This window comes from Phyllobates terribilis, unplaced genomic scaffold, assembly GCF_046119375.1.
Source record: "Phyllobates terribilis strain yellow unplaced genomic scaffold, ASM4611937v1 Scaffold_35__1_contigs__length_13245226, whole genome shotgun sequence".
Taxonomy (NCBI): Eukaryota; Metazoa; Chordata; class Amphibia; order Anura; family Dendrobatidae; genus Phyllobates; species Phyllobates terribilis.
Genome location: NW_027362795.1, coordinates 12,599,442 through 12,622,063, shown reverse-complemented (window position 1 = coordinate 12,622,063; position 22,622 = coordinate 12,599,442). Strand labels below are relative to the sequence as shown.

Below are 22,622 nucleotides of genomic sequence, written 5' to 3'. Positions count from 1 at the left end.
CTGGCCGTCCAGCCAAACTGAGCCTTGGTGAGAGGTAAAGAACCCCAAGATCACTGTGGCTGAGTTCCAGAGATGCAGTAGGGAGATAGGAAAAAGTTCCACAAAGTCTATCAATGCAGCCCTCCACCAGTCGGGCCTTTATGGCAGAGTGGCCCGACGGATGCTCTCCTCAGTGCAAGACATATGAAAACCCGCATAGAGTTTGATCAAAAACAAATGAAGGACTCCCAGACTATGAGAAATAAGATTCTCTGGTCTGAGACGAAGATAGAACATTTTAGTGATAATTCTAAGAGGTATGTGTGGAGAAAACCAGGCACTGCTCATCACCTGCCCAATACAATCCCAACAGTGAAACATGGTGGTGGCAGCATCATGCTATGGGGGTGTTTTTCAGCTGCAGGGACAGGACAACTGGTTGCAATTGAAGGAAACATGAATGCGGCCAAGTACAGAGATATTCTGGATGAAAACCTCTTCCAGAGTGCTCTGGACCTCAGACTTGGCCGAAGGTTCACTTTCCAACAAGACAATGACCCTAAGCACACAGCTAAAACAACAAAGCAGTGGCTTCAGAACAACTCTGTGACCATTCTTGACTGGCCCAGCCAGAGCCCTGACCTAAACCCAATCGAGCATCTCTGGAGAGACCTGAAAATGGCTGTCCACCAACGTTCACGATCCAACCTGACGGAACTGGAGAGGATCTGCAAGGAAGAATGGCAGAGGATCCCCAAATCCAGGTGTGAAAAACTTGTTGCATCATTCCCAAGAAGAGTACTAGCTCAAAAGGGTGCTTCTACTCAATACTGAGCAAAGGGTCTGAATACTTATGACCATGTGATATTTCAGTTTTTCTTTTTTAATAAATTTGCAAAAATTTCTACATTTGTTTTTTTTCAGTCAAGATGGGGTGCAGAGTGTACTTTATTTTAATGAGAAAAAAAAAACTTTTTAGAATTTACCAAATGGCTGCAATGAAACAAAGAGGGAAAAATTTAAAGGGGTCTGAATACTTTCCGTACCCACTGTATGTAATATATATATATACATCCCCTAGTGTGCATGTCCGGAAGTGACGCGCTTTACACTGATAAAACTGATTGCCTAAAACTAGTACCCGTGACTGCTCATGCCCGTAGTTATGAGTTCTACACCGGAGAACATAATGGCCTATATGTGTCCGGACCATCACCCTTGTCAGTAGATAAAGTAACATACGGTTAGAGGCTGCGATTACAGTTAGAGTGAGCCGGAGAATTCCCTGTATATCTGATATTGTAGATTTCACCTTGTAATCTCCCTGTTCTGCATTATTCACTGTTGCTATAGTTATCACAATTCCCCCATATCAGGGACATAAATAATTATATTGGTTACTTCCACATTGTGTATGTCTGTGCGTTGTATCCATTCATCTGATTACAGGGGCATCATACATACTGCATAAGGGGCATAATGGGGGCATTACACTGTGTGGGGGAATCATACATCCTGCATAAGGGGCATAATGGGGCATTACACTGTGGGGGCATCATACATCCTGCATAAGAGGCATAATGGGGGCATTACACTGTGTGGGGGCATCATACATACTGTATAAGGGTCATAATGGGGGCAGTACACTGTGGGGGGCATCATACATCCTGCATAAGGGGCATAATGGGGGCATTACACTGTGTGGGGGCATCATACATCCTGTATAAGGGGCATAATGGGGGCATTACACTGTGGGGCCAGTAAAGGGGTCCCTTCCTGTCTCCATAGTTGGGTCGTATGTATCTATTACAGGAAACAGAACAAAAACCTTATGATTCTTATAAAGGGGCAACACAAGACCCCAAAAGAGTCTCCGTGCTGAAGGGGTTAATGCCCCCTGCGCCCAGTAATGGGGGTCTCCACATACCTCCTCCTGCAGAGCCGCCACCACATATATGGCTGCTCTGTGCGCACAGGAGCTGTGATGAGGTCACAGGAGGGGAGGAGTCAGGGGTCACATGATCAGGGGCCTCAGTGGATGCAGGACTCTGCTGTGCTGGTTGTCATGGTGCTGGATGAGTTGAGGGTTATGTGTGGGGTCAGGTATAGGGAATAGTCAGTTCACTGTTTGTAGATCACCATTATACACGGAGTCGTCCTATTCTTGGCCGTGAAGAATCAACACAGGAAAAAGCAGCAAATCCTTCAGCGAGAGGCAAAACTTGCATAAAAGTAGAAATGTTATTAGACTCGTTAAACATGTAATAGCCGGTCACCATCAGATATCCAGGAGAAGGTAAGTGAAGACCAACGCGTTTCAGCTTAGCGCCTTAATCATGGTATAACGACAGATGCAACGAGACTCACATATAAAGACAGCAACCCGGGTAAACTAATTAAAAATCACCTGAATTTAACCCTGTGAGGGAAAAAAGCATGTAACATATAAAGCTAGCAAGAAATAAGGAAAAAATATAGATATTAGCCGAACAAAATATAAACAGCGATTAATAAACATTTGATATATAATAATAGGAAACAAAAATCTAGAATATTTCAGCTGTATTGGAGGATCAGATCCTGGCCGGTATTCGAGCTGTTTGGAACGCGGGTGTGCAATTTACATATCCAAAACGTTTCTCTATTCCAGATCTTTCTCCTAAAGTCTCCACCTCTGAAAGGTCTATTAACCTTTTCAATACCAGAAAATTTGAGGGAACTGATATCCCCTTTATGAACCTGCTGAAAATGTCTAGAAACTGCAGAGACATTAAGAGCAGTGGGGTTAATCCCATCTGAAAGGTGACGTCGGATGCGTTTTTTTAAGCCGTCCTATAGTGCACCCAACATACTGTAACGCGCATTTGGTGCTTTCACCCCCATTGTGTTACTGTTAATAACGTTTTTTATTGGAAACTGCTCTTGGCTATAGAAGTGAATTTTGTTTTTTTATTTTCCGCATAAAGACACGCTTTGCAAGGGACATGACCAAACCTATGAAATCCTTTCACAGAAAGCCAGGTAGATTGAATAACCGGTTTAGACATATTAAAAAAACTGAATGATAAAATATTTCCCAGTGTGGGAGCTCTTTTCTATATATTTAACTTTAGATTTTTGTAGAATTACCGCAAGTTTTTCATCTTCATTAAGAATGGGTAGGTATTTCTGATTAATCTTTATAATATCAAAATATTGTGGGCTGTATTGAGTTATGAAATTAATAGAGCGATCATTATTTTGTTTATTTTGTCTATTATTAATAACTTTTTTATTTTCTATTAATAAACTGGTGCGATCGATTTTTTTCTACGATATTCTCAGCCCTTTTTAAAATACAATTAGAATACCCTTTATGTTTTAACCTATTCACCGCTCTTTTTGACTCAACAGAATAATTAACCATAGTTCTCCAATGGGAATATTATTTATGACGTGTGAAGGATGGCAAGAATCTGCTGAAAGAATGGAGTTACTATTTTTGCTTTTTCTATATGGAAAGATTTACATTTTACCTGTATCTACATCCCCAGATAACACCACATCCAGATATTCAGTTTTATTACAGGACAATTTTGAAGTAAAGCGTAAATTTAATTCATTATTATTCATATCAGAAGCAAAATGTTTCGCCTCCTCCTCTGTCCCTTCCCAAATCATGATCATGTCATCTATGTAATGACTAGTGTGCTCGTCACTGCTCAGTACTCGCCCGAGCATCTCACTGCTCAACATGCTCGGAGAGTATTTCCAGGATGCTCGGCGGGAACTCGGGTCTCTTCCCCGCATGTTTGGCGCCCTTTAGAGAGCCAATGAACATGCAGGGATTGCTTGCCACGCACTGTAATGACGTAGCAATGTTGGTTGTGGCATTACAGTGATTGGCAGACCGCATAGCGTCATCGGGTCTATATAATACCTGGTGGCCCTATGCTCATCACAGTCTTACCCGGAAACAGGCAGAGTAGGGAGATATGCTGCTTAGCTAGGGAGATAATTGGCGGTGTAATAGTTAAGTATAGGTATTCCACAGCAAGATATATATCCATCTGAACTAACAGTCCTTCTAAGGCCTAATCCAGCTGCATATATTCACTGGTGATAGCAGGAGTTAGGCAGACAGAGATTGTGAACACTATACAGCACAATAGGGTCCATTGCATGTTCTGTTTGCTTCTGCTGCTGCTTGTTACAGATAGCCATTGAACTACATATCATGGCTAATTTTTTTTTGCTCTTAATCCTGATTATTTCTTTAAAAAGCAATACTGTCCAACATTTTAGTGCTCCATTTGTTTGTTAGCAGAATACAGCCAGATTTTTTTTATTTTATTCGCATTACTGTATTGTGGAAGCACAATTTTTTCCATGATCAGACATGATCCCATATGGCTGCCGTAATAATACAGAAATTTTGGGGAATTTGTCAGATATCACACTACATTTAAAGTCTGACAGGTGTATGTTGTTCCAAAGTATTGACACTTGGTTGCTGACAAATACCATACTATTAGGCGACTGCGTGAAACCGTGGCCATCAGGCGTGATCACATATGACTGCCGTAATAATACAGAAATTTTTGGGAACGTGTCAGATATCACACTGCATTTGAAGTATGGCAGTTGTGTGTTCAACCCTATTCACAGTTGGTCGCTGACAAATACCATACTATTAGGCGACTGCGTGAAACCATGGCCATCAGACGTGATCCCATATGGCAGCCATAATAATACAGAAATTTTTGGGAACAAGTCTGCCAGGTGTAGGTTGTTCCAAACTATTGACACTTGGTTACTGACAAATACCATACTATTAGGTGACTGCCTGAAACCGTGGTCATAAGACATGATTCCATATTACTGCCCTAAGAATCCAGTAATTTTCATGAATGTGTCAAATATTACACTCCATTTAAAGTATTGCAGTTGTGGGTTCAAACCTATTCACAGTTGGTCGATGACAAATAGCATATCTGTGAACAATGTTGTCCGAGTATCATGCCACTTTTACGGACTGACAATAAAAAAAAACATACAAAAAACAAGCTAAAATGGAAAAAATGTTAAGAAACATTCTTTCCAGGGTAATGACTTCTTTGTAAGGCCAAAGAAATAATAAAAAAGTTATGGACTGTGGAAGACATTTATGCAACCAGAATGAACACTCATCTGGAATTGATGAGTGCACCTAGCACCTGTCCCTATTGTAAATGCATCTAACAGCGTTATCAATAGGGAATAGAATAGATTTTAAATTTTTGGGGGCAGCACCAGCTGCACGCAGTATAAGGCAATAATACCTGGCTGGATTGGTGTAATATGTTGTCCATACTGCGATACCTCACCCGTAAACGAATTTCAGATAAGACAGGTAATATTCTAGAATATAGAATCTATTTCTTTTGTTCTTCCCATTATTAAAGAGTGAGTCTCCTATACTGTTATTTTGTATATGCAGCAATTAGAAGGGCTGGCAAAAAATAGGACACACTCCAATATGCATTTGAAGAGATGTAAAAAAAAAAATATATATATATATATATATACAGTACAGACAAAAAGTTTGGACACACCTCATTTAAAGATTTTTAAATGGTCAATGCTACACAGAGTTCTAGCAGCAGACACATCTCTACAACAACTGTTAAGAGGAGACTTTGTGCAGCAGGCCTTCATGGTAAAATAGCTGCTAGGAAACCACTGCTAAGGACAGGCAACAAGCAGAAGAGACGTGTTTGGGCTAAAGAACACAAGGAATGGACATTAGACCAGTGGAAATCTGTGCTTTGGTCTGATGAGTCCAAATTTGAGATCTTTGGTCCAACCACCGTGTCTTTGTGCGACGCAGAAAAGGTGAACGGATGGACTCTACATGCCTGGGTAACAACGGGAAGCATGGAGGAGGAGGTGTGATGGTGTGGGGGTGCTTTGCTTATGACACTGTTGGGGATTTATTCAAAATTGAAGGCATACTGAACCAGCATGGCTACCACAGCATCTTGCAGCGGCATGCTATTCCATCCGGTTTGCGTTTAGTTGGACCATCATTTATTTTTCAACAGGACAATGACCTCAAACACACCTCCAGGCTGTGTAAGGGCTATTTGACCAAGAAGGAGAGTGATGGGGTGCTACGCCAGATGACCTGGCCTCCACAGTCACCAGACCTGAACCCAATCGAGATGGTTTGGGGTAAACTGGACCGCAGAATGAAGGCAAAAGGGTTAACAAGTGCTAAGCATCTCTGGGAACTCCTTCAAGATTGTTGGAAGACCATTTCCGGTGACTACCTCTTGAAGCTCATCAAGAGAATGCCAAGAGTGTACAAAGCAGTCATCAAAGCAAAAGGTGGCTACTTTGAAGAACCTAGAATATAAGACATATTTTCAGTTGCTTCACACTTTTTTGTAAAGTATAAGGGGTAGCATTTCTCCTTATGGAGAGTGACACACCAGCTCTGGCACGTCAAGGTAAGGAGGCTTATTCGCAATGCAATGCTCCTCTGGGAAATTTAATATGCAAATTGCCTCTTCAAAGAAAAAGAGGACTTGTACTCTATAGCGCCACCTATTGGAAGTAGCAATCCTACAAATCACAATCAACCCTTTAACAAGTCGTGCAATATGACTTAGAATAAAAGCCAAATCAGAAACTCAATTTGCAGACACGGTGTTTCGGGCTGTTGGCCCTCGTCAGTGCAAAGTATGAGTACTGATTTGACTTTTTCTTTGAAGAGGCAATTTGCATATTAAATTTCCCAGAGGAGCATTGCATTGCGAATAAGTCTCCTTACCTTGACGTGCCAGAGCTGGTGTGTCACTCTCCATAAGGAGAAACGCTACCCCTTAGACCTCAGTCCAGAGCCTCTCACCTAGCCAAATCAGTACTCATACTTTGCACTGATGAGGGCCAAATTGAGTTTATGATTTGGCTTTTATTCTAAGTCAGATTGCACGACTTGTTAGAGTGTTGATTGTGACTTGTAGGATTGCTGCTTCCAATAGGTGGTGCTATGGAGTACAAGTCCTCTTTTTCTCTGAAGAGGCAATTTGCATTGAAAAGTATATAATTCCACATGTGTTAATTCATAGTTTTGATGCCTTCAGTGTGAATGTACAATGTTCATAGTCATGAAAATACAGAAAAATCTTTAAAAGAGAAGGTGTGTCCAAACTTTTGGTCTGTACTGTATATATATATATATATATATATATATATATATATATATATATATATATATATACACACACACACACTGCTCAAAAAATAAAGGGAATACTCAAATAACACATCCTAGATCTGAATGAATGAAATATTCTCATTGAATACTTTGTTCTGTACAAAGCTGAATGTGCTGACAACAAAATCACACAAAAATCATCAATGGAAATCAAATTTATTAACCAACGGAGGCCTGGATTTGGAGTCACCCCCAAAATTAAAGTGGAAAAACACACTACAGGCTGATCCAACTTTGATGCAATGTCCTTAAAACAAGTCAAAATGAGGTTCAGTATTGTGTGTGGTCTCCACGTGCCTGTATGACCTACCTACAACGCCTGGGCATGCTCCTGATGAGGTTGAGTATTGTGTGTGGCCTCCACGTGCCTGTATGACCTCCCTACAACACCTGGGCATGCTCCTGATGAGGTCCTGAAGAAAAGTCTGTGGGACGGTTCTCAGACACTCTATGGCTGCTTTGTTACTGAGGGGGAAACCCACACAAACACAGGGAGAACATACAAAATCCTTGTAGATGTTGTCTTGGTGGGATTTGAACCTGGGACTCTGGTGCTGTAAGGCTGCAGTGCTAACCACTGAGCTACTGTGCTGCCCTCTCAATTCTCCCTCTGATTTCTAACATGCTGGAGAAATATGCATCTACTGCCGCCACTCAGTATCTACAGCTCCTTTGTGAGAAACTAATGTATTTGGCCAGCCACTCAGTATACTAAATCAAATTCCTGAGAAGGAAAGTGTGGATGGCTTCACTTCTGCTACTGGGGGCACTGCTAATACCATGGTGTCGTGCCATAATTCACTGGAAATATTCCAGGCTGGCTGGAGCCAGCTCATTCCCACAAAAAAGTATCAGAAAGCTAAGAAGATAGTGGCCTCTATCATCATGAATAATTGGCTCATTGACTAGAAGACCGACTTCTGCTGCTGTATACCTTGTGAACATTGTGTTTAAGCTTGATTGACCCAGGGCCTGCAATCCTATGCGTCGGGAAGATGTATTCCATCCCAGGGTCCGACTGGGTCCCAGCTTCCACAATATTAATCCAATGATGCGTCAGTGAGATGCACCGTCCCTGGCCACATTCACTTGTCCACTTGTCTGTGGTTAGGCGGTCTTTCCCATTAACTGTGCTGGTAAGGGTACAGGTAATGTTCTGGGACTCGTGCTTGTATAAGGCGGGGACGACACTAGGAGAAATAGTGGCGGCTGGGGACAGAGTACCAAGGGCCAGCCGCCGCTGTAACATCCCTGGCGGCGTGCTGGCATGGCTTACCATCTCCCACTATAAAAGACCGCCAACTTACCTACCAGTCCAGGCTGTGCACTATACTTCTCTACTTGCTGTGTGCATGTCTCTTGTCTGCTGGCTTAGGGCGGCGGCGCTGGTACTTCCTGATTCTTAAAGTTACAGTGTGCGCAGCCCTAATGCATCCCCAGCCTATTGCTGTGAGTCACTGGATACTTAAACCTCCTCCACCCAGTGGGAGGTGCCTGTGCAACACTTTCTTTCAGTATGTTCTGTGCAACTGTGAGTTTCCAAGTCCTGTCCTGAATCTTGTCTGTTTCCGTCACCCTGGGGGTTGAGTACCCAGGCCCGTTACCTGTATCTGTAACTTCTAGTCTATTTCCGCTACCCTGGTGGCTGAATGCCCAGGCTCGTTCCTGTGTCAGTTCCTGTCTGAACTGTGTCCTAGCCCGTTACCTGTTTGTCTCTATGTCCGATCCTTCCCTTTCCTGCAGTGTCTGAACCAGTACCTAACTCCTACTCTCTGTATTTCTGTTTGTGAAGTTTTGTGTACACTCTCTACTTCATAGCAAGTACCTTGTGTGTATCTGGTTCTGCTTGTCCCGTTTCACTGCCTCCTGTGTTCTGGCTATCTTCTTGTGTTTCCCTGTTCCTGTCTGTTCCATGTGAACAGAGCCCTGTCCTGTCTGTCTGCACCTGTGGCTCTGCTCTGTCCTGCTCCGCTTGCCCTCCGCACCTGTGGCTCTGCTCTGCTCTGCTCCGCTTGCCCTCCGCACCTGTGGCTCTGCTCTGCTCTGCTTGCCCTCCGCACCTGCGGCTCTGCTCTGCTCTGCTTGCCCTCCGCACCTGCGGCTCTGCTCTGCTTGCCCTCCGCACCTGCGGCTCTGCTCTGCTTGCCCTCCGCACCTGCGGCTCTGCTCTGCTTGCCCTCCGCACCTGCGGCTCTGCTCTGCTAGCCCTCCGCACCTGCGGCTCTGCTCTGCTAGCCCTCCGCACCTGCGGCTCTGCTCTGCTAGCCCTCCGCACCTGCGGCTCTGCTCTGCTAGCCCTCCGCACCTGCGGCTCTGCTCTGCCCTGCTCCCCTTGCCCTCCGCACCTGCGGCTCTGTTCCTGTATCCCAGTCTGTACTGGTCCCTATCTAGCCTGTTTACCTACCTGCCAGCACTTGCCTGTCTGCATAGCACCGCCCATTCCTGTATTCCCTGGTGTGGGTCAACATCTGTGACTGGGGTCTGACCTGGATTAGCACCTGGGCCACCTCCAACGTCCCTCTTCGGACCACAGAGTCGATTAAGCCGCCGTGCGTCCGTTGTCGGATCTGGCGAGGCCCCTAGTCAAGCCCCTTCAGGCACTCCTCGGTTCGTGGCCCAGTGGGACCACTAACCACGCTCACGCCAAACAGTCTGGGTGTGAGCGTAACCACCGCCATGAGGTTCTGCCTCCACGAGCCTAAAAGGCAAAATTTCTAGTGCAAGCAGTCGAGATATGTGGCAGTTTAGTATTGTGGCCTGTGGGGGTTGGCTGCGTATTTTCACTTGTGTTCAAAGGACTGGGGTAGGGACAACTAAATGCTGCACTGGGACAAGGACGTGTACGTGATTGCAGATGGTGATGGTTGCAAGTGTGCAACGACAGGTGCAGAGTGGGAGGCATTTTCGCCTGCATCATGAATGGAGGCTTGGCATACATGTACAACAGGGGAAGAGGCAGTGGTGTCACCCGCAGACACTGTTTCTGGACCCTGGCGTTTGGCCCATCGACTTCATCGTCCACCACCTCGTCTTCCACTTCCGCACCCTGGTCCTCCTCCTGACTTTCTGTCCATTGTGTCTCATCATCATCCACCTCTTGCGACAGTAATTGCACTTTCCCACCATCACCTTCGGGTGCCCATGGCTGCTCAAATATTTGGGCATCGCTACATGCGATCTTCTTTTGCCCTGCTTAAAGCGGGCCGGGCGAGAGGCCCAAATCTATAAATGGAAAAGTGAACAGCTCTTGGGGTAACCCTGGACTCTAATCTCTCCTTCAAACCGCATATCCAAGCTCTTTCCACTTCTGAGCCGACTGAACGAGAGACCAGAATCTATAAATGGAAAGATGAACAAAACAGCTCCTCAGAGAGTCTAAGTATGGGATCAGTTGTCTCAGGGTACTAGGCATGGAGGGAGAAAGGAGAATCAGGGTGAGGAATATGCAGACTCCAAGTAAAAAAAATCTCCTAGATCTGCACATTCCTCAAACAAGAATCTGCAAAAACACTAGTGCACGCCCTTATCATCTCCCACCTTGACTACTGCAACCTCCTGCTCTGTGGCCTCCAATCTTTTACCCCCCAATCTATCCTAAACTCTTTTGCCCGACTAATCCACCTGTCCCCCCGCTATTCCCTGGCCTCTTCTCTCCCTTCACTGGCTCCCCATTGCCCAGAGACTCCAGTTCAAAACCCTAACCTTAGCATGCAAAGCCATTCACAACCTGTCTCCTCCATATATCTGTGACCTAGTCTCCCGGTACTAACCTGCACGCAACCTCCGATCCTCACAAGATCTCCTTCTCTACTCCCCTCTTATCTCCTCTTCCCACAATCGCATACAAGATTTCTCCCATGCCTCCCCATTACTCTGGAACTCTCGCCTAGTGTTGAAACCTTCAAAAGGCACCTGAAGATCACCTCTTCCGACAAGCGTACAACCTGCAGTAACCCTTGCTGCAGGACCAGCTCTACCCTCACCTACTGTATTCGTACCCATCCTTTGAAGACTGTGAGCCCTCACGGGCAGGGTCCTCTCCTTTCCTGTACCAGTCGCTGTCACATTTTTGTTCAAGATTATTGTAATTGTTTTTGCGATGTATACCCCTCTTCACATGTAAAGCGCCATAGAATAAATGGCGCTAAAGTAATAATAATAATGTGGTCCAGACTCACAGCTACTGAGACTGGACTATGTGGAAGACAGGGTGGTGGTGGTGGCAAACTGACTGGAAGCATTATCTGCCATCCAACCAGCAACCTTTTTACACTGCTCTGGCTTCAATAGTGGTGTTCCGCGGCCCCCTAGAAATTGGGACTGGAAGGTAGTTTGACATGATGTGGGTGTTTGTTGTGCTCCTTCAGCAGGCACAGTTTCATCTTCCCCACAGCCTCAGCCTCTGCATGCACCATCAACATTACGTCCAGTTACCCATCCCTTGCCACCAGCCTTGACCATTTTAAATGGAGTTTAATATTTGTCACATTGCCCAAAATGCCTGTATTATTACCGCAGTAATATAGGATCATGTCTGATGACCACAGTTTTAGGCAGTGACCTGGGAGTCAGAGATGCTTCCAGGGGTCTTCCCCATGCTGTACCCATGTCTTTTCAGCACTGTATGCATGTGTCTGATCATGTCTCACACACCACATGGCCAGATAGCGTAGTAAAATGTTAAAATGACATTTACCGTTGAATGCATTTTTCATCGTTGAAATCAATGCAAAAGTGCAAAAACGCATCAAAAACGCTACATGTGAACATAGCCCAAGGTGTGGAGGATCATTTTTGTGTTTTGGTTATTTATTTTGCCTTATATACAAGTCATTACACTGGAAAGGATGTTTCTTAACATTTTTTCCCAGGAAAATCCATTTTGGTTTCGTTTTTGTATGTTTTATTGTGAGCCCGTAAAAGTGGTGTAATACTCTGACAACATTGTTCACAGCAGTCAACAGGTCTATACACCCTCCTTTGTCTGCTGGTCTAATTAATAGATCTTTATTGTTATGTTTATTGTTAGTTCTGTTAATGCAATTCGTTCATGAACAGATAAATTGTTCTTAATATAAGTACTATTACAGTCCAACAGATGATGTTCTTTTTCCACCAGTTCTTGAAATACGTCCAGGGCACGCAGTCTAGATTGGACCGCATAGAAAGAATGGTTCTGAGTGACAAATAGGTCATTTAGAGAATCCTGCATCTCATGTGAATCCGATTCTAAATCTCTCAGAGTAGTGAGACTTAACAATTCACTAAAGGAAAACGTTCTATTCCATTGAGAGGAAGAATGATCCACATAAGGCAATGCAGTCAAACTGCTGGCAGAATCAAGAAAAAAAGTGACATTTTAAAGTTAAGTTTCTTGAAAATTTATTGACATCCAATATTGTCTTAAATAGATCAACTTCTTAGTGCACGAAAAAACAAGTCCTTTAGACAAAAGAGAAATTTGAGTAGAAGAGATGATGTAACTCGACAGGTTCCAAACCTGACATGTTAGTAGCGGATCCTGGTACGCTGTGGATTCCTTCGCTCTCCTATGCTTTCTCCCCGCATGTCTATGACGTTTTTTGGAATATTATGTCCATTAAAAGACGGCTTCCGTTTATTGAACTGCCCTCTGATGGAAGGGGCAGAATCGTCTGTCAAGTCTTCTGAGGAATTGAAATATGAATTTGAAGACGTAGCCGACAAATTGAGATTAGCGAAACTGACTTTTCGTCCCTCCCCGTTTTTATAGTAACCATCCTGTTTTGTGTTTTTCAGTATGGAAGGACACGGTTTGTTAGTTCTCCAAGTGAATACTTCATTGGTCTCATAGTCTTTAATGTCTCTTTCAAATTTAGTTCTTTGTATATTGGAAATTGCGTTTTCCAAGTCACAGATTTTTATTATTAAATTCATCCGTATTAGAAAACGGCTTCAAAGAAGCTTGAATCTTTGAAATGTCTTCCTTGATAGTACTCATTTGTTGCTCCTCTTATTTAACAATTAATTCCATTAATGTAATGGAAGACAAAATGGTATTCCAATCATTAAGAAAAGTATCCGTATACCAAAAAGTGGCGTTTTTCATAATGCGCAAACCACGGTGATTCGTATTTCTGGAAATATACAATTTAAGAGAGGTAGACTCCCACCATAATTTAATTTCTTTACTTTTCTTGATTTGCAGCTGTTTCATTAAATTAGCAACATTGCTGACTCTTAGAATCTCTAAGGTGCCAGTAGTAGGGGCATATGATTTATTAAAAGTGGAAGCAAATTTATCCAGGAGATGAATATCGCTATTCATGTCTGTGAAGTTGGTGTCTGGTGGCAGATCCATGGATCAATATATATCAGTAATAATACTCAATTGGGAGCAAGACTTTGACTGAGAACCAATGTAAAACCAGGGAAAGTAGGGAAGGGAATAGTCAGCTCACCATTCATAGATCACCACGCACAAAGCCGTCCTAGTCTTGGACGTGAAGAATCAACACAAGAAAAAGCAGCAAATCCTCCAGCGATAGGCATAAAGTTGCATAAAAGTAGAAATTTTTTGAGACTTGTTAAAACATGTAATAGCCGGTGACCATGAGAAATCAAAGAGAAGGTAAGTGAAGACCAACGCGTTTCAGCTTAGCGCCTTAATCATGGTATAACGACAGATGTAACGAGACATATAAAGACATCGAATCAAAAAAACAGCAACCCGGGTAAACTAATTAAGAAGCACCTGAATTTTAACCCTGTTAAGTTTGTGTGAGGGGTCAGGAGGGGTTTACAGTGTGGATGTAGCAGAGCAGTGTGTGTACGAGGTGTACGGAGCTGAGCGTGTACGAGGCGCACGGAGCCGAGCAGCATGTGTACGAGGTGCACAGAGCCGAGCCACGCGTGTACGAGATGCATTAAGCATAGGCGCGTGTGTACGAGGTGCACGGAGCAGAGAAGCGCATGTACAAGGTTCACAGAGTGGAGGCGTGCCTGCACGAGGTGTACGGAGTGGAGCTGTGCGTGTATGAGGTGTACAGAGTGGAGCCGTGTGTGTACGATTTGTACGGAGAAGAGTGTCTATAACAGAAGTAGTGAGTGTATGCTGCGCACAGAGTGGAGCGGTGTGTGTACGATGTTTCGGGTACATAGTCTGGAGTGCAGACACTTGCTGAGTGTGAGGAGCGAGTGCAGTGGGATCCCAGTAACAGACTCTACGCTGCTCCCTCCATTGATGCAGTAAACAGCTTCATGGGGGCACTGTGGGCAGGAATATTTTATAGGGTGCTATACAATTTTTTAAGCAATTTCTCGATAATGAGGTGACACAAGAATGTGACAGAAGATCTCGCTTCCACGGTTCGAAACGGAAAAATCTGGTTTCTGGATTGCTGATTTGTCTGGAATAATGTACAGCTGTCAGTACAGCAGAACCCAACAAAGTGACCCCACTTCAAATCGACATTCCTCAGGAAATTGGGGGGGCGGAATAATCTCCAATCTGGTATTAGAGGCTTAGAATACAAAGGGGCGTGGTGAATTCTCCGCGGTTAGGCAGGCATTCAGTGTTAGTAGTAATAAGGGTGTAATAGTAATAGTCTCCCACTGTGCCCGTCCATCTTCATTATCATTTTTATTCTATTTCATACATAGATTTAGAATCAGGGGCATACATAGAAAACATGGGGCCCCATAGCAAAAGTCTGAATGGGGCCCCCCCACATCACCTCTGTAATGTGCAAACTGCAGCCAGAAATAATATTTACCTCCCTCTCCCCTGTAATGTGCAAACTGCAGCAAGAAATAATATGTACCCCCCCACCTGTAATGCGCAAACTGCAGCCAGAAATAATATTTACCCCTCTCCCCACCTGTAATGTGGAAACTGCAGCCATAATATTTACCTGCCTCTCCCAAGTGGCTGGATCCGTCTTTTTTGGACAACAAACAAAGTAGAAGTGGCAAGGGGACACATTAAAAAAAATCAAGTTAATTCTATTACCACCTCCGGGCCCGGCTCACCATCTTGCGCGTGCATGTGACTTCCGGGCTCTGCATACAGCCCCTCTCTGCCTGGAAAGCTACATCAGCCAGGAGGCATGGCGTGCTTATGCAAATCCAGCCAGGGAGTTGAGCCAGCAGCAGAGCAGGAAGAGTTATGAGGACTAGGAGGAGCGAGGAGGTACACGGTGGTGGCGCTGACATTTAATTAAAGGCACACACACCACACAGCCGCGGGATCGCACCAGGCCCCTCACCCATCGGGCCCCATAGCAGTCTCATGGCCTGCTGCCATTAGTGGTGCACCACTGCTTAGAATCCATCACGTCCCTTTGTATTCTAAGCCTCTAATCCCACAGTTGTTATTATTCTGCCCCCGCGATGGGGTAAAGGCTGCTGGAATAATTATATCTAACATTCCGGGAGGGCTGGATGAACTTCTGTGTCTCCTCTCCGTTTGTTCTTCTAGTTACATGGGAAATTCTGTGTGCTTTGACCCATTATGCAGACTCACCCCGTCTGCACATATGGAAACTCCCAAACCCCATTTCATCTCAATCATCATTATACGGTACCTCTTCACAGGCACCGGGATTGACATATGCGGTTCATATGTATGCTTCACACATGGTCTATTACATCACTGTGCATTTTGATGACGTGTTCATCTCACACGTGCGTTCCAGCAAGCAACGCCCCGGAAATGATGCATGTGGGTCATCCATGTGCTCCAACAGGTGATGGGCCGATATGCTATTTATATGGACGCAGGCGCCATATTCTTAACCAGGCACTTTTCCAAACACCTTTGTGTGAGAACTGTATTTTTCAGCCACCACGGCTGATGCTTCATTCTCCATCCTGGTCCTGGTCTCCCCTGAAGATTCACAGATGAAACGTGTCATGAGTACCAGGAGGCACTCTTGGATTTGATCCCTGGGAGAATATTGTGGGGAAATGTGTGGCTTTCCTGTGTCAGGGCCTCACCTCGTACTTCTATCCAGCACAAAGGGATCTGACCTGGACCAATCTATTAGGACACCACCTGAACTCATGGTGAGATCGTTCCTTATCTATATATTTATATACAGCTTTGTATACATCATCTTGATAGGTGCCTCATTGCACATGAGGACTTATTGGCGTCACCTATTCTAGTCATACATGAGGTTATTTGTGTGTCTATATGTACCGTATGTTCACAGGACTGTGGCTATTTTATCCTATATAAGTTATATTTTAGTACACTGCTCAAAAAATAAAGGGAACACTTAAACAACAGAATATAACTCCAAGTAAATCAAACTTCTGTGAAATCAAACTGTCCACTTAGGAAGCAACACTGATTGACAACCAATTTCACATGCTGTTGTGCAAATGGAATAGACAATAGATGGAAATTATTGGCAATTATCAAGACACCCTCAATAAAGGAGTGGTTCTGCAGGTGGGGACCACACACCACATCTCAGTACCAATGCTTTCTGGCTGATATTTTGGCCACTTTAGAATGTTGGTTGTGCTTTCACACTCGTGATAGCATGAGACGAACTCTACAACTCACAGAAGTTGCTCAGGTAGTGTAGCTCATACAGGAAGGGACATCAATGCGAGCTGTGGCAAGAAGGTTTGCTGTGTCTGTCAGTGTAGTGTCCAGAGGCTGGAGGCACTACCAGGAGACAGGCCAGTACACCAGGAGACGTGGAGGGGGCCGTAGGAGGGCAACAACCCAGCAGCAGGACCGCTACCTCCGCCTTTGTGCAAGGAGGAGCACTGCTAGAGCCCTGCAAAATGACCTCCAGCAGGCCACAAATGTGCATGTGTCTGCACGAACGGTTAGAAACCGACTCCATGAGGGTGGTATGAGGGCCTGACGTCCACAAATGGGGGTTGTGCTCACAGCCCAACACCGTGCAGGACGCTTGCCATTTGCCACAGAACACCAGGATTGGAGATGCCATGGAGAGCGATCTGCTGCCTGCAACATCCTTCAGCATGACCAGCTTGGCAGTGGGTCAGTAATGGTGTGGGGTGGCATTTCTTTGGAGGGCCGCACAGCCCTCCATGTGCTCGCCAGAGGTAGGCTGACTGCCATTAGGTACCGAGGTGAGATCCTCAGACCCCTTGTGAGACCATATGCTGGTGCGGTTGGCCCTCGGTTCCTCCTAATGCAGGACAATGCCAGACCTCATGTGGCTGGAGTGTGTCAGCAGTTCCTGCAAGATAAAGGCATTGAAGCTATGGACAGGCCCACCCGTTCCCCAGACCTTAATCCAATTGAGCACATCTGGGACATCATGTCTCGCTCCATCCACCAACGTCACGTTGCACCACAGACTGTCCAGGAGTTGGCGGATGCTTTAGTCCAGGTCTGGGAGGAGATCCCACAGGAGACCATCCGCAACCTCATCAGGAGCATGCCCAGGCATGGTAGGGAGGTCATACAGGCATGTGGAGGCCACACATAATACTGAGCCTCATTTTGACTTGTTACTTGACTTGACATTACATCAAAGTTGGATAAGCCTGTAGTGTGTTTTTCCACTTTAATTTTGGGGGTGACTCCAAATTCAGGCCTCCATTGGTTAATAAATTTGATTTCCATTGATGATATTTGTGTGATTTTGTTGTCAGCACATTCAACTTTGTACAGAACAAAGTATTCAATGAGAATATTTCATTCATTCAGATCTAGGATGTGTTATTAGAGTGTTCCCTTTATTTTTTTGAGCAGTGTACATTCTACCTTGCTGAATTTTGGATTTAAAACAACTGAGATACAATTGAAGTGGAGACTTTAAGGTTTAATTAAAGGGGTTGAACAAAAATATCCTGTGAATTGTTTAGGAATTACAACCATTTCTCTACAAAGCCTCCTCATTTCAGGGGCTTTAAAGTAATAATTAACTTTACAATAAATAAAATGTTCATGTTTAATACTTTGTAGAGAATCCTTTGCAGCAATGTCGGCCTGAAGTCTGGAAGCCATGGACGTCACCAAACGCTAGGTCTCCTCCTTTGTGAGGCTTATCCAGGCCTTTACTGCAGTGACTTCAGTTTATGCTTGTTTGTGGGTCTTTCTGCCTTATGGTTTGTCTTAAAGGAGAATTAGCAATCTCCAAGATCCTATCCCAATATGTAGTAGGTGTAAGAATAATAATCTTAAGAAATACCTCCAATTACAAATGTAGTATAGTTTCTCATTCACTATGTCTCTTTCCTCATGTGCAGGTATTGCAGGACCTTAGGTATCCATGGTTACGACTACTGATATAGTGACAGTTAGTTAGCTAGTTGCTAGTGGTCGTAACCATGGATACCTAAGGTCCTACAATGCCTGCACATGAGGAAAGAGACATAGCAAATCAGAAAAACGATACAACATTTGTAAGTGGAGAAATTTGCTAATATTATTATTGTTACATCTACTACATATTGGAATCTTGGAGATGGGAATACCCCTTTTAGCCTTTGAAATGTAGCTCGATGGGGTTGATATCTGGTGATTGACTCGGCCATTGCAGAATATTCCACTTCTTTGCCCTAAAAACTTAATGGATTGCTTTCGCCCTATATTTTGGGTCATTGTCTCTCTGTACTGTGAAGCACCGTCCAATCAACCTTACTGCATTTGGTTGAATCTGAGCAGCAAATATTGACCTGTACACTTCAGAATTCATCCGACTGCTTTGGTCTTCAGTCACATTATCAATAAATACTAGTCACCCAGCCCCATTGGAAGCCATGCATGCCCGCGCCATCACACCTCCTCCTTCATGTGTTACAGAGGATGGATGGGCTTTGGATCATGACCTGTTCCAAGCCTTCTCCATTCTTTCTTATTCCCATTATTTTGGTGCAGGTTAATCTTCGATTCATCTGTCCAAAGAATGCTTTTCCAGAACTGGACTGGCTTCTTTAGATGTTTTTTTTTTGGCAAAGTCTAATCTGGCCTTTCTATTTTTAAGTCTGATTAATGGTTTCCACCTTGTGGTGAACCCTCTGTTTTTGCTCTCATGAAGTTTTCTCTTTTATGATGGACATACACAATGAAATATCTACTTCTTAAAGAACGTTCTTCACTTAGGTTGATTTTGTAAAGTGGCATTTCTTCATCAAGGATTTTGCAATAATCCACCACTGTTTTCTTCAATGGACCTCGACGCCTTTTTGAGTTCCCAAGCTCACCAGTGCTCTTTTCTTTCTTTTATTGCAGAATGTACCAAACTGTTGATTTGGGGATGCCTAACATTTCTGCTATCTATTTGATGGATTTATTATTTTTTTCAGTCAATACTAGGTCTGTTTCACTTCCATTAAGAGCTCCTTTCCGTGTTAGGGGTTCACAGCAACAGCTTCCAAATACAAATGCACACATGAAATCAGCTACACACCTTTTATTTGCTTAAGTGATGATGGATTAACGAGGGAAAAACCCAGCCAATGAAAGAGCATTTCAGACAATTGTCCAATTACTTTTGGTCCCTATAAAATGAGGCAGCTCCATATTAAAGAGCTGTAATTGCTAAACCCTTACTCCGATTAGGATGTGAATACCCTCAAAGTAAAGCTGAGAGTCGGAACTTTAAGACCAGATTGATGACCAGATTGATTGTATCTTGAATATGTTTTGGTAAACAGCTAAAATGGCAAAACTTGTGTCACTGTCCAAATATTTTTTGGACCTATCTAAACGTGCTACTGACATAAAATTCTCACCAGATGTCAGTTACAACCCATCCAATCCACACAAGCAAAGAAGTCAAATCATAGATGGCCATAAATTATGTGTAATAATGAGAAATGACACAGGGAAAAAGTATTGAACTCGCTTATTGAAATGTATTTAATACTTCGTACAAAAGCCTTTGTTGGCGATGACCGCTTCATGACGCCTCCTGTATGGGGAAACCAGTCGCATGCATTGCTCAGATGTGATTTTGGCCCATTCTCCCATACAAACACTTTTCAAATTTTGAATTGTTGGTATGGTGTTTTGGGGTGTATATACAGTGCCTTTGGCTTCCAAACATGGCATGTATTATGGCATCCAAAGAGTTAAATTTTGGTCTCATCTTACTAGACTATATTTTCCTAGTATTTCACATTATTTTCTAAATGTTGTGGAGTAAACTTTAAACGCGCTTGAACATGCTTTTTGTTCAGTAATGGAGTCTTGTGTGGTGAGTGTGCGTGCAGGCTATGGAGGTTGAGTCCATTATTTACAGTTTTCTTTGACACAATTGTACCTGCTGATTCCAGGTCAAATACACTTACAATAATCTTGAACAAAACGAGTCAGCAACTGGTACAGGAGGAGAGAGGACCCTGCCTGCGAGGGCTCACAATCTGGTTAAAACATTTCCCACATTCTGAACATGAAAAAGGCTTCTTTGTGTGACTCCTCTGGTGTGTAACAAGATGCGATTTTATACTTAAAAAATATCCCACATCCTAAACAAGTTTCTCCTTCGTGTGAGTTTTCTGATGTGTGATAAGATTTGATTTCCGCATAAAACATTTCCCACATTCCGAGCATGAAAAAGGCTTCTCCCCTGTTTGAGTTCTCTGATGTCTATCGAGATTTGCTTGACGGTTAAAACATTTTCCACATTCTGAACATGAAAATGGCTTCTCCCCTGTGTGAGTTCTCTGATGTCTGATAAAACTTGATATCTTTGTAAAACATCTTCCACATTCTGAACAAGAAAAAGGCTTCTTCACTGAGTGAGTTCTCAGATGTTTGATAAGACTTGATTTCTCTGTAAAACATTTTCCACATTCTGAACAGGCAAAAGGCTTCTCCCCTGTGTGAGTTCTCTGATGTATAACAACATCAGATCTCTGGTTAAAACATTTCCCACATTCTGAACAGGAAAAAGGCTTCTCCCCTGTGTGAGTTCTCTGATGTTTGATAAGAATTGATTTCTCTGTAAAACATTTCCCACATTCTGAACAGGAAAAAGGCTTCTCCCCTGTGTGGGTCTTCTGGTGTCTAAGAAGATGTGATTTCCAGTCAAAACATCTCTCACAATTGGAACATGAAAATCTATTCTCGGCTGTGTGTATCTTTCGATGTTTAAGAAAAGACTTTTTGAGCGGAAAACTGTTTCTATATTCTGAACGTGAAAGTGGCTTCTTTGCTTTAGGAGCAATTCGTTTTTTAATGCTTATTTCGAGACTTTGACTTTCCTTAGTAGTCGGTAATGAATCAGAAGACAGGACCTGTTTCATAGAATCAGATAACAGATCTTTGCTGTGAAGGGATGATGGTATATCTGGAGTAATGGCATTCACTTCAATTGTATCCTGAGGGATCTCAAGATCAACTGATTTAAAAATTGAAGATGTCAGCTGTCCCTCTGATATCCTGGTACAGTCATCTACCAAGAATAAAAACAATTATTATTTATGAATAAAATATCCTTGAATTTTATATTTTTGAACATTTCTACTTAAACTTTCATTAAAAATGGCAAGTTATGTAAAATATTGAATTATTCACCAGAACAATGATAGCTCACAGTGTTATAGAAAACCTTATAGCATGAACCAGTAGAGTGTGGTGTACAACTGTTTATTCATTCTGCCACTCAAGTATGGAATTAGGCTGTGTGCCCACGATGCCGTGCTAATGCTTTTCCGCGGCTGCTATTCTGCCGCTGAAACGCATTAAAATCGCTTGTCAAGAGGTCTGACATGTTTCCCAATGATAACCCGCATGTGCTGTGCACATGCTGTGAAGATTTCCGCTTCAGATTATCATTGCCGAAACATCCGCAACACAGCCAATTTAGGCGCGATTTCGCACCAAAATCGCGCCCACTGACTTGCATTGAACCGCAGAAAACCCGCATGTATAACATCTATACATGCGGATTTGCAGCGGTTCAATGTGCGCATGGTACCCGGGCCTGGGAGAGAAGACTGCTACTCCTCTCATCCAATTGCTAATCTGGCTGATAACAGCATGAGCAGAGTGGATGGTAGAAGCAGCAGCCTGCTTCTCCCAGCCCGCGTAACCGCAAGTAAAAAAATAATTAAAAAGTAAAAAATAAAAAAAATACCTTCATACTCACCTCACAGGCGGCCCCCAGTGTCCTCCCGGCGGCGATCCTCTCTCCTCGGTGATGTCAGCGGTCACCTGATGGTCGTGTGACCATCAGCTGATAAATGATGTCACCGCAGGTCCTGGCAGTACACCGCGGGCCGCCGAGGAGAGAGGATTGCCGCCGGGAGGACAACGTGGGCCGCCGGAGAGGTGAGTATCAGGTTTTGGTTCCCTTTTAAATTATTATTTTTTTACTATAGACAGCATGGGAATCTATGGACATTGGTAGATGCAACATTTGAAAGCAGAACTTTCTTTTACCTACTCCTCATAAGTTGGTCACACAATATAAATCCATGCCAG

At 43.7% G+C, this 22,622-nt stretch overlaps 1 pseudogene; it reads right to left on the bottom strand.

Annotated features, from left to right (window-relative positions):
- Positions 1-22,622, bottom strand: part of LOC141182722 (uncharacterized) — an 86,205-nt pseudogene that overhangs the window by 39,640 nt on the left and 23,943 nt on the right.